This window comes from Rhinopithecus bieti, unplaced genomic scaffold (assembly GCF_001698545.2).
Source record: "Rhinopithecus bieti isolate Rb0 unplaced genomic scaffold, ASM169854v2 scaffold_13375, whole genome shotgun sequence".
NCBI lineage: Eukaryota > Metazoa > Chordata > Mammalia > Primates > Cercopithecidae > Rhinopithecus > Rhinopithecus bieti.
In genome coordinates this window covers 2,088,209-2,104,304 of record NW_016807628.1, presented here as the reverse complement: position 1 = coordinate 2,104,304, position 16,096 = coordinate 2,088,209, and positions in this window count along the sequence as shown.

The window sequence follows — 16,096 nt, the reverse complement described above, 5'->3', positions numbered from 1 at the left end:
GTTTATGCCATTCTCCTGCCTCAGCCTCCCAAGTAGCTGGGACTACAGGCACCTGCCACCTCGCCCTGCTAGTTTTTTTGTATTTTTTTTTAAGTAGAGACGGGGTTTCACCGTGTTAGCCAGGATGGTCTCAATCTCCTGACCTCATGATCCGCCCGTCTTGGCCTCCCAAAGTGCTGGGATTATAGGCTTGAACCACTGCGCCCGGCCGCCTGGTGCCTTTTTATAGCACACATACAAGTTGCCTCTTTTATGGTCCATATTCTTATTTTACAGATGAAGAAACTGTGGCTTGGTGATTTCAGAAGACATAGCAGTTCCTTCTGGGAAAGGGGTTGGAAGCCCCCCGATTCAGCTACCAGAGCTGCGTAATACCTGAATTGGTGGCAGAAAACAGCCATTTGTTCACCCCCTCTGCAGGTCAGGCGTGGGAAGAGAGCTTGTCTCTATTCTCTGATGTCGAGGGCCTCAGAAGGAAACCTTGATGGCTGCTGTATTTTTGACTGCTGCTGTGACAAATTACCACAAACATGGAGACTTATGTCCTGTGGGCTTGCGTGGGTATCTGCTTAGAGTCTCACAAGGCTAAACTCAGAGCATGGCAGGGGAGAGTGCATTTTCTTGTTCATTCAGGCTGTTGGGAAACTTAATTTCCTTGCAATTGCTGGGCTGTTTCCTTGCTGGCAGTACTCCAATGAAGAGGCAGCCTGCATCCCTTGGCTTGGAGCCCCATTCCTCTGTTTTCAAAGGTAGCCACAGCAGGTTGAGCCTCTCTTCCTTTTAAGTCTCTTCTGCCCTTCCTGATTACATCTCTCTGCCACTCCAATTCTGTTTGCCAGCTGTCTGGCAGCTGAGGAAAGGTTCTTAGCTTTTATAATGGCTCATGTGCTTAGATCGGGCCCACCTGTGTAATCCAGGCTGCCCTCCCCACCTCAAGGTCCACACCCTAAATTCCATCTGCCAGCTCTGCTTGCCATGTGATGCAGCAGATTCACAGGTTCCAGGAATTAGGGCACGGTGATCTTTGTGAAATGGGCGGGGGCATTATTCTGCTGGGTGCTGGACTCATTTGAAGGCTCATTCATACACGTGGCTGTGGTTAATCTTGGCTGTTGGCTGAAACCTTGGCTGGGGCAGCCAGCTGGAACTCCCCATATGGTCTGTCCATGTGACTGGGCTTTCTTACAATGTGGAGCCTGGGTTCCAAGGGTAAGAAGAAGGGGAGAAAAAGTGAGGGAAAGAGAAACAGAGAGAGAGGAAGAGAGAGAGAGAGAGAGAGAGAGAGAGAGAGAGAGAGAGAGAAAGAGAAGTTCTATGTCCTAGCCTTAGAAGTCACATAGCATGACTTCTTTCTTAGTGAATTTTAAGGAAATAGAAATAGACTGTAACTCCTTCAATTCTTTTTCCTTTTTTATATTTTTGTAGAGATGGGCTCTTCCCATGTTTCTCAGGCTGGTCTCGAACTCCTGGGCTCAAGCAATTCTCTCGCCTCAGCCTCTCAAAGTGCTGGGATTACAGGCATAAGCCACACACAGGACCTTTCCAATCCTTGATGGGATGTGATGATGTTCTCTTCAGGAGCACATGGGACTGAAAATATTTTGGAAAATATAGCTTGCCATATCCTCCTAGATAGCACTAATGACAACAACACAATTTTCACTGAGTTCTTACCAAGTCCCACGCTCTCTTCTAAACATTTTACCTGTGTTCTCTAATTGTAACCCTCACTGCCACCTTGCAATGTAAATACTCGCCTTGTTCACATATGCAGATGTGGGAACTGAAGCACAAAAGGGGAGCCCTAGCAGGCTTGGTTGATGGCTGGGTGTAGGGGAACAGATTTCTGAAGAAGTAGAGCTGGGGAAGCGAGGCTGGGGAACGTGAGGGAGAGGAAGCATGCAGGGAGGAGTCTGGGGTAAGAGTGGTGGGCAAGCCTAGACAGCTCCACACTGGAGCCAGGCTTTGAAGGACAGATCAGACTTGGGGCAGTGGTGGTGGGAAGGGTGTTCTGTGTGTAGGGCATGTACTGAATCAAAGTATGCATCGGGGGGTGTGGGCACATTGGCTGAGTATAGAGGAAGTCGTGGGGTATTAAGGAGAAGCAGTGGAGGCTGGGAATGTCAGCTGGGATGTGCAGATGTTCTGCTGGGGGCCTGGGAGCCACAGCAGGTGTCAGAGCAGCGCTGATGACAAGAAGGGCTTTTCTGTTCTGGAAGGGCAATCTTGGGGTCAGGGACAGCAACTGAAGTTGGGGTCATGTTTGGTATGAGGCCATTTCTTTATCTCTAAGCAATGCCCGCTCCCCATTCTCTTCTGTCCTGGAGGGAAGAAAGTTTCGTGCATCCCCTAAAGTCTCCACATAATGTGCTGAAGGCCAGCTGGGCAGGGGGTCAGGGGGAATGCACAGTGAGCTGGGCTGCCGAAGCCTCGAGCTGCCTCCCTCTCCTGCCCAGCTGGCAGACTCGCCTCATCGTTCTCTGGCGGTGGTGGCAGGGCTGCCTGCGTCCCCCAGGTTCTGCAGGGCTGTCTCTCCTCTTTGCATGCCTCTCTTTGCCTCTATGTCTCTGTTTTCTTCTGCAGTTCTCATCCCCTCCTCCCACATGCAGCAATGTGTCTCTGTCCCAAGTCTGAGCCCCCTTTAAAGATGAAAAGATGGAGGCCCAGAGAATCTTGGTCCTAGGCCTCTTCAGGAAAGCTGACTTCAGGGCTTTGGGGCAGTCAGTGTGCCAAATTCCCTGTAGAACCTTCTGTGCTAGACGGAAAACCATTCAGCACAGCTGATAGCACTTGCCAGGATAGCTGTGAACTCAGAGGGGCATCAGAGGCTCCCCACCCCCGAGGAGCATGGTTGGGCACTGGTAAAGGTTCAGGCTCTGCATCCACATGCCTAGGCGCCAGAGCTCTGCCACTCACTAGCTGTATGACCTTGTGCAAGTCACTTGATTTCTCTGTGCCTCAGTTTCCTTATCTGTAAAATGGGGGTTACAATAGTATTGACCTCATGGAATTATGTGAGGATGAAAAGGCTTGATGCATATAAAGTGCTTTGGGGAGTTCCTGGCCCCTGGTAAGAACTACAGAAATATTTCTAGGCAGGTAAATGTAAACATATTTTTTAAAATATACTATAAAGCCTAGTAGTTTAGAGCATAGGTGCTTCAGTTTGATGCATTCAGCACTTCCTGTGAGATTCCAGGCAGGTTATTTAGCCTCTCTTAACATCTCTGAGCCTCAATTTCCTTATCTGCAAAATGGGAATTAAACAATTGGAATAAGGATCGAATGAGATCATGCAACTGAAGTGCCTAGCAGACAATGAGCGCTCAGTGAACAGGTTCATCAGGTCCTCCTCCCACACCAGGCCAAGGGCAGGAAGAGCTGCCGCTTTGGCCAGTAGAGGATGGGTGGAGGTGGGTGGTATCTAATTGGAGCATCGGGGCAGGCCTGGTGGGAGCCTGACCTTTCCTCATCTACCTCATCAAGATGGGCGACAGGTGCTGGGGACCTGAGAATCAGGGCCTTCCATGCTGACCTGGTCAACAGAACTCCACTGGCCTTCCTCTGGGACATCTGAGCCAGGAGCCGGAACCCGGGAGCTGGCTGGGGCATGACTCTGACCTCTGAACTATGAGGTGCACTTGGGGTCTCTGCTCCTTTTGCACTGTGTTTTCTTCCTGCATGGCCTCCAGACTGGCTCTGCCTCATCCTCAAACTCCAACCCACATCCCCAGGGGCTGCTAAAGGTCTCTGCTGCTTGTCCCACTGTCGGTTCAGCCTATGCAGGCTTTGCCCTCCTTCTCCAGACCTCATTTCCAAATTGAAAATCTTGGCATTGGACGTGACTTTCAGGCATTTGTCCCTTACTCCCTTCGCCTCTTTTGGGGAATCTCCTTCCCACCTCCATGGGGGCTGCCAACCAAGGGTCCTGCCTCCCTTCCCCAGGGCAGATCGTGTGACTTTTGTGGGCCAATCAGGAGACCTCTCCTGCCTGGAAACAGGGATTGGTCCGGAACTGAACATGTGATTCGAGGAGGGCCAATTTGAGTTCCTTCTGGGGAGATTGCTAGGGATGCGGGGAGAGAGAGGGTCTTCTGAAATCAGCAGCTGAAGAACCATCCTTCCTGTGATTAGGAACCAGCCTGCTGGTGTGAGAGCTGATGCAGAGGAGAGCTGAGACGTGGAGAGAGAGGTGGGTTGTTGAGGACACTGCTTGAACCTCTGAATCCAGCCATGCCTGAAGGTGGTGTTTGGCTCCCAGTTACATAAGCCAATCAATTAATTCTCTCTTGCTTGATCTCTCTCTCTCTCTCTTTTTTTTGCTGGAGCCAGTTTGAATTGGGTTTTGTTACTCTCAGCCCAAAGAGTTCTGACTAACCCAGAGCCACATTTGGTGCCCCTTCTTCTACCATCCATCTGCCCATGTCCCTTCCTAATCTTGTTCTTTTTCATCTCTTGATCCTTCACTGTGGTTTGAGCTTTTAGACTACTTCTTGCCAATGGTCACCAAGAGTAGGAGAGGGGATGAGGGAAAGGAAGACAGAGTGGAAGGACGGAGGTGATGGAATGGGGAGGCAGAGGTGTGTCATGTGAGTCCAGGGAGGCTGAAAACCAAGGATGTGGCTGCAGCAACCTCACAGATGTGCCCAGCTCCCATCAGCCTGCTCATTTTAGAGAGAAGAAAATAGACACAGAGAGGTCGAGTGACTTGTTAAAGGACACACAGCTAGGAAGTGGCAGAAGTGGGATTAGAATCTGGGCTTTTGACTTTAAACTCTGTTAACAGAGAACCTCAGGCTGTCAGAGGGAAAGGGCCCTCACTCAAACTTCTCATTAGGCAGATTAGAAAATCTGAAGCCCAGATGGAATAGAGGCTGGGTCACTGTCCCCCAGTGGTGATTTTTGGGATGCATGGCAGAGGTGCAGATGTGTACACATCCACACATAGGCACACACACAGGCACGCCCTCCTATCTGAGTTCTCAGGGAGTCAGTAAAACCATTCAGGGTGATGGGAATGGGTGATTTGGAGGCACAGTCAGGAGCATAAACAAAAGCTCTTTAATAGAATATTAAACAAAGGCCAGACCCCTTCCTCACCCATCCCCACCCATGCCTGCTCCCCAGAGGCCTCTACATTAACTTCCAGCCTTGTGTCCACAGCAGTGCCCCATATCTCTAAATAATGCACGTCTGCCACTATTTCCTGATTCATCAGTTTTGGACATTATCTATTGACTTTCCAAGATGATGGATGAAATTTCGCTCCCACTCATACCCCCTCCACTCCACCACATTGTCCCATTATTAATTTTCAGTGCTTCTAGTGGTTACTTTTCTAACTTGGAGGACTAGACCTGCCCCTTGGTTTCTGGGTCATGTAATGCTAGCAGCATCTCGTGAAGCTTTCAAAGCTCTTCTTGGTAAGATGAGGCTCTCCAGGCCCTTGCCCTCCCTGCAGCTCTGCAAGCCCTCTCTCCTGGTGGCCAATCACATGCCTACAGGGACCAGCCAGTCACTAGTGTCGTAGGACCCTGGGCCTTGGGTCTCTGAGCTCACGTTCCATCACTCCACTGAGTCTTTCCTCTCGTGTTCTGTCCCCCATCCCGGGCTCTGCCACAGCCCCCTGCAAGGAGAGGGAGTATCAGCCTGGTCAGAAATCCTGTGGTTTTCCTGGGGACATTCTGCTTCTTAGGGTCTTATGGCCCAAGGGTTTCTAATGTTACCCTCTCACTCCTTCCACATCATCACTTTGAAATAGAAATGAAGGTCTCCGGTGGGCGTGCTCTTCTTATGAAATTATCTGGCTTCATTATGTCGTTGGAAAAAGAGAGAACCAAAACACCTCAAAGACTGACAGGCAGTTTGACAAGTGTCAGCAGTCAAAGTCTGAATCCGTCCTCTGAGTTTGCAATCACTTAGCTCCCTCCCCTTTACCTTTAAAATATGAACAATGAGGTCTTTTGTGGGGTTTGTTGCTTCTGCTGGGCCCTTCTGAGTCACCGCATATTTTTATGTGTTCAGTAATATACAGTGTGAGTCATTCTCCAGCTTGGGGGTATTTTGGGACTTGTGGTGTTTTACTTACAATTGCAGAAAAAATCAAATATTACAGAGGTGATAAAAAAATACAGCAAATTCATATGACCCAGCTCAGTGTGTGTACAATTCCAGGACAGGAAAGAGATCTGGGGCATGAGGTCATTGTCAAGGGTTCTTTGGGGTGTGTGGTTAAGGTACAACCCATTTTTTGCTGAAGTCAATTAAGGGGGTGATTTAAACATCCCTAAGAAATCTTCTTAGGCCAAAGGTGGAAGGCGCCAGTCTTCCTCCCATTCGCAAGAGTCCAGAGAGGAAAGGAAGTTCCTCCCTCAATGAGAGCTGTTTCTTCCAGATTTTCTAGTTTCTAGACTGGGGTGTTGGCTGTGGGAAGCGGGTGGGGTGGAAGCGGGGTTGGAGAGGATGGTGCTGAAGCTGTTTCCCTGAATGAGCCATGGCTTCAGCTCACCCGGCTCTGACAGAGCCCCTATCTCAAGAAGCTGGGGGTGACAGTGACTGAGTCAGGCTGGTCTGAAAGGGCTGAGGCGGGTGCATTTGCCTTGAGAAACTTTAGGGGGAGATGAAGGAATGCTGAGTGTCCCCAAGAGGATTCCGTCATAATGGAGAAACTGAGTCACAGTTGAGCAGCTCCTGACAGGTGATGTGTCATGGAACCAGGCACTAAAGCAGGGATAAATATCACTTTCCCCCCACCAGAATGTCCTCCTTACTGCTCTGCTCCCTCTATTACACCACACATCTTGGACAAGCCACTTCGCCACTGTGGGCCTCAGTTTCCCCATCCGTAACAGTGAACTAGATTATTGACAAGACTGACCCAGCTGGATGCTCTGCTTTTCCGACATGATCTAGGCTGCCGAGACCAGAACCCTTGTTCCTCCGGGAGCCCAAGTGTGCAGGGCACTGGGGCAGGTCCTAGGGAGTGAGGTGTGGCTCAGGTATTGGGGTTTCAGCATTAATTGCATTCTGAGCACATGTCTACCTCTCAGAGCTGCGGGGCCTGTCTCTTTCTATTAGTTTAACAAGCCCTGGTATTAATGAGATTGCTCTATAATTGAACCTTTTCACGGGTCCCTCGGTAATGAAATTATGCTAATTTGCATTCAGCACCACGAGGCATCCATCACGCGGGACCAGCCGGGAGCGGCCGGTGAGGCGGCGTGAATGCGCCGCTAATTATCACCGAAATGAACAAACCCAGCAGTATTATTATTTCATCTTCTGCCCCTTCCCTTCCTCACTACCCACCTCCCCCACTCCATCTATATTTTTGTCTTTTCATTCACATGACTGCCCGAGCAGGGGTGGGAGAGGGTGGGAGAGGGTGCCGGGGAGGATGCCGCCTCTCCACTGTGTGGCAGCATGGACCAGGGAACAGCACAGGCCCGGGGTCGCCTGCGGGCTCCGTGGGTGCAGGCGTGGGGCATGTGTGCACGTGTGTGCGAGAACCCATGCTGTTTCTCAGCCTGTGTGCAGCGTGTGCTGGTGTCCGGGTGTGCAAACCATCTGCATTTGTTCGTGAGGCTGGGTATGTCAGAGTGTGAGCCTAACCTTGGATGTGTGTCTGTGCTGTCGCGATGCAAGCATGCTTCTTTCTGTCTGGGCAGGTCTGTCTGCTTGTGTAAGAGTGTGTGTGTGTGTCCTTGTGAATGCGGTGTGTGTGTCACTCTCCTGGCTGGGGGTCACAGTGTGTGTCTCTGATGAGGGCCTGAGTGCGTGTGTTTGTATGTTTTTGCTAGTGTGCATATCTGTTTCAGTGGGAATCTCAGCAAATATCTGTGCTAGTGTCTTTGTGTGTGAGTGTGCGGTGTAGATGTTAGTACATTTGTGCATGGGGCCTGGCACATCAGTGTGTCTTATAAGGTGTGTGTTTTGGGATGACTGGTGTGGTGTCTGTGTTGGTGTGAGTAGGTTCTCAGTGTGTGTCTCTATGTGCCTACATCAGTGTTCAGATGTGTGTGAACATGTGTGTGAACATCTGGCCTTGCTTTCGGGAACATCCACTTACCTGGCCTGGGAAGGGCGACTGGGAAACCCAGTGGCCTGGGAATGGTGGCTCACTGAAACTGCTACACCCAGAATGGATCTTGGTGAAGGGACCGGGCCACCATGACAAGGGGGCAAATACAGTGCCCTCCTTCCCATTTGCTGCGCCCCAAGGAATCCTCCTGGTCTCTCAGGTGAATCAAGAATAGTTCAGACTGATTTTCTGGCAGGCCTGCTGGATGGAGGCTTGGAAGAGAAATTTTGTTTGATTCAGACAAAATATTTTGATATTCCTTCCTAACCTGAGTATGTGCAGTAAGATTCACTGTGGCTTCGTTGGGTAAACATTTCTTGGGTGCCCCTCTGTGCAGACCTGCTGGGTGCTTGGGGCTAATGGACTGGGAGGGAAAGAGGCCACTGAAATCCTCTCTGGATGTCTATTAGGGCAGAGGTGAAGCTCCTGATGAGAACACGTCCTGGATCTGCCAGCAACCAGGTATTGACTTTGGGCGAGACTCTCTCCCTTCTCAGAGACTCAGTTTTCCTGGCTATAAAATAGGAGTGGGAGAGACATTGGCTAAGATGAATTCTAAAATCCCTTCTAGCGATGGAGTGCCATGGCTCTGAGAGTTGTTGTATTGGGGGAGCTGCTTTTACTGTGTGGTGAGTAAAAGTCTGGACTTTGGAGACAGTCAGCTCTGAGCTTGAGCAAGTTAATTAATTTTTCTGATTCTTCATTTCCTTTCCACAAAACATTTGTAATAATATATGTTATTATATGTTTGTGTTGTGGCTAAATCAATAATGTGCTGGTAAATGTATAACAACCAGCTTGATAAAAAAGTTGCACGTATATATGTAAGTTAATTATAAAACTTACTGATATAAAGGAATGTAATACCGAATTTACAAATAATAAAGTATACAGTTCTTTTTATGATAAATTCCACATGGCCAATTGATTCTCCAAGAATGCTTTTGTTGGTTTTTGTCAAACTCTCCTATTCATAGACAACCTACAGTTGCAATTGACAAATGAGGATAGTTCTGACATAAATATTTGTTGGTAATTTTGTTTTTTTTTTAAATGAGGAAGATATAAGTGAAACAACTAAAATATCTATTAAAAATTTCATTTTTTGTCATCGGCATAAGAGACTTCTTGTTGAATTGATGATTAACATCATTTTCTTTTTTTTTTTCTTTTTCTTTTTTTTCCCAGAGACACAGCCTTACTCTGTTCCCCAAGCTGGGGTGCAGTGGTGTGATCATAGCTCACTGCCACCTTGAACTCCTGAGATCAAGCGATCCTCCTGCCTCGGCTTCCAAGTAGCTAGAACTACACACGTGTCACCCCATATGGCTAATTTAAAATTTTTTTTTAAGAGCTGGAGTCTTGTTATGTTGCCCAGGCTGGTCTCCTGCTTCAGTCTCCTAAAGTGCTGGGATTATAGTTGTGGACCACTGCTCCCAGCTCTCATCAGTTTCTTAAAGTCCAGATCATCAATAAATAAATCAAGCCCTGCTTTGTGGTGTTTGCTGATTTCCACGGTGTAAAGACTTTACTATGGCCAGTTTAAAGCAACACAATGTCACTAACCCTGAAGTGGGGAAGAGATGCACAGGAGCACACAAGCACATACTATTTTCACTATAAAGATACAATAGATATAAATAACCCCAAGAGCATGCATCATAGGATAATAACTAGAAAGTGATGAGTTTTAAGAATTACTAACTTTTGTTTTTAATACAGTTTATTTGATTGTAAATTTATATGATTTAATTTTTAATGGTGGATGTATTTAACAACCCACTGACTTTTTTTTTTTTTTGGAAAGTTGAACTATTGACCCTTGCAAGCTGGTATGAACAAGCTCTAGCATAGACACTGAATGGAATAAAATAATGCAAGACCTAATACATTTTAGTTACTCAAAATAATTTAGCTATTAGTAGTAGTAGTAGTAATAGTGATACTACATAAGTAGTATTTTACAGGAAGTAACACTACTTCTTATCAACTAAGAGATATCTGCCCTGTAACATGTTGATTTAGTCACAATTTGTGACTAATCTTCTTCATTTGTGAAATGGAGTTCACAATCCTTTCCCTATTTCCTAGAAGTCTCAATGAAATGCATGGAAACGCTTTGGAAATGCTATGTGTCTGGAAACTGGGTAGGGCCAGATAGAGCCACAGAGAGAGCAGCAAGTATAGGCAGCTTATACTTGTGTTGTGTGTGTGTGTGTGTGTGTACAAATACTTTTAAGATACTAAGATAAAATGTCAAACACTGGAGTGCACATGTCTGAAGTCTACAATTTGGGCTTTGACAAGTGTGTGACTGATAACATTTCCATCACTGTAGGGGGTTCCCTAATGCCTTTTTCCAGTTCAGGACTTCCACTCTCACCATAGGCTATAAATGTTCTCATTTTTGTCAACATAGATCCATTTTGCCTGTTTTTGAACTTCATGTACAATCATCCATCATTTAACAATGGAGAATTGCTCTTGGCAATACATTGGTAGGTGATTTTGTTATTGTGTGAACATCACAAAGTGTACTTACACAAACCTGGATGGTATACCCTACTACATACACACCTAGGCTATCTGGTATAGCCTATTGTTTCTAGGTTACAAACATGTAGTGCATGTTACTGTACTGAATGCCATAGGCAATTGTAACACAGTGATATTTGTGCATCCAAACATAGATAAATATAGGAAAGGTACAGTGAAATGCGAAATAATCTTATGAAACCATTATCATTGACCGAGACATCATTATATAGTGCATGACTGTAAAGGCAATCATACATGTGTAATCTTTTATGACTGGCTTAGTTTGCCCAACATTATGTTATTGAATCCATCCATATTTAGCATGTATCAGTAGTTCATTAGTTTTGCTTGCTGAGAATCCCATTTGTAATTCACTTATTAATGGACATTGGGGTGGTTTCCAGTTTGGGGCTATTATAACTAAAACTTCTATGAGCATTCTTGCACATGTATTTTGGGGGCATGTATCTTTTCATCTCCCTTGGGTAAATACTACCTTGGAGTAGAATTGCTTGGTCATTGGTAAGGTATATATTTACTTCAGACACCTACCTAGAGTGGTTGTACTAATTTATACCCCCGCTATCAATGTGTGGGACTTCTGGCTGCTCCAGATTTCTGCCAATATTTAGTGTTGTCAGTGTTTTTAATTTTAGTTATTATGGTGAGTGTGTAGACGTATCTCATGTGGTTATAATTTGTATTTCCTTGAAGATCAATAACATTGAGCAATTTTTTATATGTGTATTCTATGCCATTTACATATGTTTCTTCATTAAGTGCCTATTCAAATTTGTGCTTGTTATTTATTGAATTATTTATATCTGTTATTATTGAGTTGTAGAAATTCCTTATATATCATGATTTTTAGCCCTTCATCAAGGATTTGTTTTGCAAATATTTTCTCCCAGACCATGGCTTGCCTATTAATATTATTAACAAAGCCTTTTGATGACCATTTTAAAAAGTTGATGGAGTCTAAGTTATTATTTTTTCTCTATTGTTATTGTTGTTTATATCTTGTCTAATGAATTTTTGCCTACCTTCCAGGTAGTGAAGATAGTCTTCTATACTTTTTTTCTACATTTTAATAGTCTTAGTTTTTACATTTAAGTCTATGATCTATCTCAATTTGTGTATGGTGTGAGATAGGGGTTAAAGTTCCTTTTCTACCATCTATTTATACAGTTGTTTCAGCACTATTTGTGGAGAAAACTTCTTTCTTTAAGTTGCCTTGATGACTGCCTTGAGAATCAAATGGTTGCATATGTTTGAATCTTCTTCTGGGCTCTCTATTCTATTCTATTGATTGATTTGTCTATAGTTTTCATTACTATACTATTTTGGTTATTATGGTTTTATAGGAAATCTTGAAATCAAACCATATGAATGCTTCAATTTTGTCCTTTTTTCTCTCTCAAAATTGTTTTGGCTACTCAAGCTCTTTTGAATATTGATGTAAATTTAGGAATCAACTTGTACATTTATACAAAAATAAACTTTCTGGGATTTTGATTGAGATTGTCTTGAATATTTATATTAATTTTGGGACAATGGACATCTTAACAACATTGAACTTTCAATCTATGAACATGGTATATCTGTTTATTTAGGCCTGATTTCATTCCCCACAGCAAAGGTTTTTAGTTTTTGGTGTGGAGTTTTGTTCATATGTTATTACATTTATTCCTAATTATATTATGTTTTATATATTATGGCAATGGTATAATTTTTAAATTTATTTTACAATTGTAGTATTTTATTTACTATTATATACAAATATAATTGTTTTTTATATATTAACCTTGTTTCCTGTAACCTTACTCAATCCACCTCTTAGTTTGAATAGTATTTTTGGTAGATTGCTTAGGATTTTTCTATGTAAACAATCATTGTCTAAGGCAGCCCAGGCTGTTAAAACAAAATACCATGAACTGGGTGGCTCAAACAACAGACACTGGCTGGGCACCATGGCTCATGCCTGTAATGCCAGCACTTTGGGAGGCCAAGGTGGGTGGATCACCTGAGGTCAGGAGTTCAAGACCAGCCTGGTCAACATGTTGAAACCCTGTCTCTACTAAAAATGCAAAAATTAGCCTGGCGTGATAGTGCACCCGTGTAATTCCAGCTACTTGGGAAGCTGAGTGGGAGAATTGCTTGAACCTGGCAGGCAGAAGTTGCAGTGAGCCAAGATTGTACCACTGCACTCCAGCCTGGACAACAGAGCAAAACCCCATCTCAAAACAAAAAACAAAACAAAACAAAACAAACAAACAAAAAAACAAAACCACTAGACATTTATTTCTCAGTTCTGGAAGCTGGTAACTGTATCACCAGATTTGGTTCTTGGTGAGGGCTCTCTTTCTGGCTTGCAAATGGCTACCTTCTCTTAGTATCTTCACATGGCGGAGAGAGGACACGCTGATGTTTCTTCCTCTAAGAAGTCGTGGCACTACTTATCAGGGCACTAATCCCATCATGAGGGCTTCACTGTTCTGACCTCATATAAATCTAATTACCTCACAAAAGTCCCACCTCCTAATACTATCACATTGGGGGTTAAAACATCAACATAGCCTCCTCCTCCTGAGGAGGAGACACAAACATTTAGTCCACAATAATAATGTAATCTAGAAATAAATGTAACCATTTTTGATATTTATGACTTTCAATTAGTTTTCCTCTTCTTTAAAAAAAATTTTTTTTAAAGCCTACAGCATCCGGTATTCCCTTCCGAGGAATTCCTGATTAGTGCTTGGAAGTCACCCTTCCAAGCACTAATCAGGCCTGACCCTGCTTAAGTTCATAAGATCAGATGAGATAGGGCACATTCATGGTGATATGACTAATAGACACACACACACACACACACACACACACACACACACACAAGATCTTTTAAGATGAAAGATATTGCTAAATAAATTCTTTTTCTCACCTCCATTGCACTGAGAAAAATCTCCAATACATATGGAATAGAAATACTGAGAAGAGACATACATACTTGCCTTGTTCTTGATCTCTGGGAGGAAGTATTAAACATTTTGTCATAAGTATGATGCTTACAGTAGGTTTGTTTGTTTGTATGTTTTTAGTTTCCTTTTATTATGTAGAGGAAAGTTTTCTTCTATTTCTAGTTTCTTGCTAGCTTTTGAGTGGGTGTTAAATTTGTCAAATGATTTTTATGAATCTATTAAGATGATCATATAGTTTTTCCTCTATTTTGTTAATGTGGTAAATTACATTGCTTGCCTTTCAAATATTAAATCAATCTTCCATGCAGAGATACATTTCATTTTGTTGACATAATGTATTATCCTTTTTATATACTGCTGTATTCTATTTGTTAATATTTTGTTAATTATTTGAACTTACAGATATGAGGGAGATAGTACATATTGGGCAATTTTCTTTTATTATAATATCAACATCTAGATTTTTTGTGGTATCTTATCTTTTTATTGTGGTAAAATAAATGTAACATAAAATTCACCATTTTAACTATCTTAAAGTGTACAATTCAGTGGCACTTACAATTTGCATAATGTTTTGCAACCATCACCATGATCTAGTTCCAGAACATTTTCACCAACCCCAAAGAAAATCCTGTGTAACAACTTCTCATCCTTTTCTGCCTTTTGTCCTATAGCAACCAGCAGTGTGTTTTCTGAACCTATGGATCTGTCTTTCTATCCCGGATATTTCATATAAATGAATTATACAGTATATTGCTTTTGTGCCTGGCTCTCTCACTTAGTGTCATAATGTTTAAAACGTGCATCAATGTTGTAGCTTGTATCAGAACTATATTACCTTTTATGGCTGAATAATATCCCATTATATGCATATCCCATCTTTTGCTTATTTATTCATCAACTGATGAACATTTGGGCATTTTTACCTTTTATATATTGTGAATATTGTTACTATGAACATTTATGCACAAGCTTTTGTTTGAACACCTATTTCCAGTTCTCTTGGGTATATACCTAGGAGTGGAATTGCTGGGTCAGATGGTAATTCTGTGTTTAACTTATTGAGGAACTGCCAAACTGCTTTCCAAAGTGGCTGCACCATTTTACATTTCCACCAGCAGTGCATGAGGGCTTCACATTCTCCACATTGTCACCAAAACTTGTTATTTTCCATTTGTTTTATTATAGCCAACCTAGTGTTAACTCATTGTAGTTTTGATTTGCGTTTTGTTTATGATTAATGCCATTGAACACTATTTCATATGCTTCTTGGGATTTTCCATATCCTCCTAAGAAAATGACTATTCGAGTCCTTTTCCCACATTTTGATTGAATTGTCTTTTGCTTGCTGAGTTATAAGATAATACATATTGGATACCAGATTTAGCAGATATAGTATTTGCAAATATTATCTTTCATTTTTTAGATTTTTATTGCTGTCTTGATAGTGTTATTTGATGCAGAAAAGTTTCTCATTTTGATTAATTCCAATTTATCCTTTTTTTTCTTTTGTTACTCGTGTTTTTGGTATTATATTTGAAAAGCCATTGCCAAATTCAGAGTCATGAAGACTTAGCCTTACGTTTTCTTCTAAGAGTATTCTTGTTTTAGCCTTTACATTTAGGTCTTTGGTCTATTTTGAGGTAATTTTTGTATAACGTGTGAAGCAAGGGTCCAATTGAATTCCTGTGCATGCAGATATACAGTCATTCAGCATACTTGTTGAAAACTCTATAATACTTTTTCCCATCGAATGATCTTGGTTGGCACCCTTGTCAAAACAATTTACCATAGATGTAGTGGTTTTATTTTCATGTTTTGATTATAGACCATTCTCAATTCTATTTTATTGATCTATACATGTATCCTATGGCAGTACCCCTCTATTTTGATCTATGGCTTTGTGGTGAGTTTTGAAAACAGGAAACATGAGTATTCCAGATGTATTACTCTTTTTCAAGATTTTCTGGTTATTCGGGGTTCCTTGCGATTCCACATGAATTTTAAGTCAGCTTTTTCATTTTTTGCATAAAAGGCTATTGGGTTTTTTTTTTTTTGAGATGGAGTTTCGCTCTCTTGCCCAGACTGGAGTGCAGTGGCTGGATCTCAGCTCACTGCAAGCTCTGCCTCCCGGGTTTATGCCATTCTCCTGCCTCAGCCTCCCAAGTAGCTGGAACTACAGGCGCCTGCCACCTCGCCCGGCCAATTTTTTTGTATTTTTTAGTAGAGACGGGGTTTCACCGGGTTAGCCAGGATGGTCTCGATCTCCTGACCTCGTGATCCGCCCGTCTCGGCCTCCCAAAGTGCTGGGATTACAGGCAGCTTTTGGGGTTTTGATAGGGATTGCATTGAATCTGTAGATTACTTTGGGTACTATTGACATTTTAACAATTTTAACTCTTCTGATCTATAATCACAAGGTGTTTTTTCATTTATTTAGGGCTTATTTTATTTTTCAGCAATGTTTTACAGTTTTTAAGTGTCTAAGTCTTGCATCTCCTTG